The sequence below is a fragment of the Mirounga leonina genome, unplaced genomic scaffold, assembly GCF_011800145.1.
Source record: "Mirounga leonina isolate KUSES-001 unplaced genomic scaffold, KU_Mleo_1.0 Mir_115, whole genome shotgun sequence".
In the NCBI taxonomy this organism is placed as follows: domain Eukaryota; kingdom Metazoa; phylum Chordata; class Mammalia; order Carnivora; family Phocidae; genus Mirounga; species Mirounga leonina.
The window spans coordinates 53,321,026-53,324,823 of record NW_023270268.1 but is presented as its reverse complement, the minus strand read 5'-3'; positions in this window follow the sequence as shown (position 1 = coordinate 53,324,823).

Here is a 3,798-nt window from a genome sequence, read left to right as displayed (position 1 = left end):
AAGGGGTATTGCATTTGCATGTCAAAGGGATAGAACTCGAAGGGATCTACCAACTGTTCTGGGAGAAGCAGAGAATGGAGGCATTTGTGGGACCTGTAGCAAGAACAAATTTCCATGTATATGTGATTGTGAATCATATGTATATATGATTGCAAATTAAACTGGTTTTTAAAAAGATTTTATTTATTTATTTGAGAGAGAGAGGGAGAGTGCGCGAGCACGAGCAGGGGGAGAGGCAGAGGGAGAGAGAAAGGGTGAAGCAGACTCCCCGCTGAGCAGAGAGCCCCATGCAGGGCTCCCTCTCAGGCCCCTGGGATCATGACCTGAGCCGAAGGCAGACGCTTAACCGACTGAGCCACCCAGGCGCCCCTAAAATAAACTGTTTTTATACTATTTATTATTATAGACACATCTACATGCTAAAAAAAAAAGGTCAAAACATACATTTGGATATAAAATGAAAAGTAACTTCCCCACGATGCTTGCAGGAACTTGTCTATTCTCATTCCTAACTATAGTCTATGGAGATCTGAAAAAATACAGATGTCTGGCCCCTTCCCCAGAGCTACTGAATCACAATGCCTAGGAATCTGAGCAGCTGTATTTTTAAAATTCTATAGCAGATCTTGATGTGCGGCTAGATTTGAAATCCAGTGGTTCATCGGCTCCTTTATCACTTATTTAGAAGGTTATCAGGTATTTGGTTTTGCTGGGAGTCTTTATTTTTATCCTAAGATCCCTCATCTTGGGCTCTAGGGAGAATTCACACAAATCTGGTCAAGAACCTACTTGCCCCACAACTGTTTTTGTGTAACCCTGGATCTTTTTGGCTGTAGAGGAAGCATCATGCAGGAAACATTTGTGAAAATGTGATTGTGAAATCAGGTAAGAGTAGCAACATTAACATAAATCAGAAGAAAAGAAAAAAAATTACCCATAAAACCTCCATCCACTGCAATATATCAAACTACTTTCATTTTTGCTCATGATTTTGTAAGCATGGACATATAAACAATGGAAAAGTTGATGGGCTCTCCCATGTATGTTTGCATCTCTCTGAGGTCAGACCAAAGTCATGAAAGAGTTGGTATTTCCAGATGCTCAAGCAATTACCCCAAATTATTTGGCTTGGAACTTTCTAAAGAGATTTTTCACATCCTCTACCAGAAGCTAAATGGTACAGTGTTTTATTCTCAACCCAGCTACTTAATATCCCCCGAGAATGTACTTTAAAGTTCTTTCAAAGCATGTTTTCCAAAAATTTCAAAGCTATCTTTTTTCTTTATTAGAAGCTGATGAGTATCTAAAAGGTGATAGCATATTGGAGGCTTTGTCTTACAGTGTACAGCTCTGAGGTTGGATTTTTTAGACATTTCTTTTCAAATCTAAATATTTCTTCAACTGATCTGCCTATAGGTCTAAGAGAGGAAGGTGACAATAAATATCTTAAAATCCAGAATTTAATTTTTTCTTTATTGTTTGAAAAACTTGATTACCCCCACAGTTGGAGTTTGTGCAGTGTATTTGGGCTTTTCTATCCTTAGGTACATTGCTAAGCAATTTTATCAAACCCGCAAGGCTTTTGAGTAATGTGAGCCTCTGTGATTCCCTCAGGCTCTTTTTGACGCCATCAATATTTCATTGTTTACCATTTGCTTCATGGTTTGGCATTTTTCCTATCCTCCTCCCAACCCAGTAAAACTGTAGTTTGAGCTGCAGCTTCAGGGAATGAGGCCAGTGAGGCTGGCTGGGGCCTTCTGAAACAGAGGCACAGGAACAGGCGTCTAAACCTAGTTTAAAATGAGCCCTTTGGACTCTGTGGCCCATGGAAGAGCGCTTTGGGAGCTGGAGTTGAAATACGGGAGACCACGCGGTTTATGCAAAGAATCTTCTTTGATTTACTTGGAACTTCAGTGTTTCTGACATAAAACTGTGACCCTTAGAAAATCGAACTGCATGGAAATCTGTTTAAGGATTTATAAGAATGCTCTCGACACAGACTCTAAAAGCAATAAGTGAGTTTAATTGGAAACTGGTTTTATAAATTTACAGGGTCCATTTCTTTGACTACTAGCCCAATAAAAAGTGGGATTTTTATTCTGAAGTTGCCTTGGGCATCCAATAAAAATGTCTTTAATTATCCCTGACTTGGATGGCTTTTGTCCCTGGGTGCTGCACAGTAGGCCTTTACAGGCTACCTTTCATGCCAGTAATAGGAAAACTCTACTGTCGGGCGCCTGGGTGGCTCAGCTGGTTAAGCGACTGCCTTCCGCTCAGGTCATGATCCCGGAGTCCCGGGATCGAGTCCCACATCGGGCTCCCGGCTCAGTGGGGAGTCTGCTTCTCCCTCTGACCCTCCCCCCTCTCATGTGCTCTCTCTCTCTCATTCTCTTTCTCAAATAAATAAAATCTTAAAACAAAACAAAACAAAACTCTATTGTCATCCTCTGAATATGGCTCCTCAGTAAGAGCAAATTCATTTTGTCCTTTGACACCGAGACGGGTACCTATCTCCCCTAAGACCCTTTTCTGTCCAGGGGGTCAATGCGGCTGAATCTACCATGCACGCTGTTGTGATTGTGTACTGATGGCCTGGGTGCAGTTGGGATACATGTTTTGTCCTCAGGAATACTCCCCTGCTGGGGCGAGATGAGTGGTAGTCCCACATAGTGTAGTATAGTCTGAATGTGCCATCAGGCCTACCATAGCCTTCTTCATCTTGGGGTGAGGCCGTTTCCAGGGGAACTCAGCTCCACCATGTGATGCCCACTGCTTTATTCCCCAGAAAGTCATCGTCTTTTCCTATTCTGCTTCATACCTTGCCATCCACCAAAACAAGGGTAGTATGTATTTGTTCTCAGTACTCTGTGGCATATGGGGTATACCACTGCTATATTTTGATCCCTGTGACTCGAGACCTTCATAGGCATCTGATCCTCGAGGTTTACACAGTAATCAGTTGGCCAGAAGCTGTATACTACACAATTCGGTGGCCCAGTAGGAAGTATTTCCTGGAAATTCCTAACTTAATGATATCGTTGGTAGGAGATGTAACCTGGAAAATAAGAGCCAAAAGATGTGGGAACATGACTAGAGTTCTATTTGGTTCTTAATAATTGGTTCAGTTCATTAGATCAGGTGACTAAAATGTCACCCAGAGCAATGCTAGTCAGATCTGCAGATTTCCACTTGTCCTTGTCAGACTCCCAAAGCAGAGATGGTCTTGGCAAACATATGGCTTTACCCTTTCAGGCACCTGATATAACTGTGCTAGGAGACAATATTCTTCTGTTACTTTGAGCCTCACTAATGGCATCAGGGCAATATTGGATTTCTCCTGTTGCATAAACCCATTTATTCATTCCTTTACCCCCAGCTACTGTTTCTCCTCTCCATGTGTCATTTATTTTTACCCAAATTTTCCACCATTTGAAGGGATGTGAGGTTCAGCCCCTGTGCTGATCCAGAGTGCTTCTCCCTCAATCCACTCCTCTTCATACAGAGTAGGGCTACACAGGTGCAGAATGAGTAGGCATTGTAGAGCTTTGAGCAACACAGCTGCACTCATGGTCAACCTGAATTTTGCCAGATGCAGTGAAGGTACAATGCAGCCCATAGGCCCTTAGGAATTCTGACATACAGATTTAAAGGCATAGTTAGAGTTTCTTGGTCGGGATCATCTCGACTTTCTCCTGCTTTTGGTACCTACAGTTGCAGTCCTGGTCCCAGAATGATCACCACCAGTTACGAAAAAAGAAAGTTGAGGTGATGTGGGAACGATTATATAGTCATCCTAGC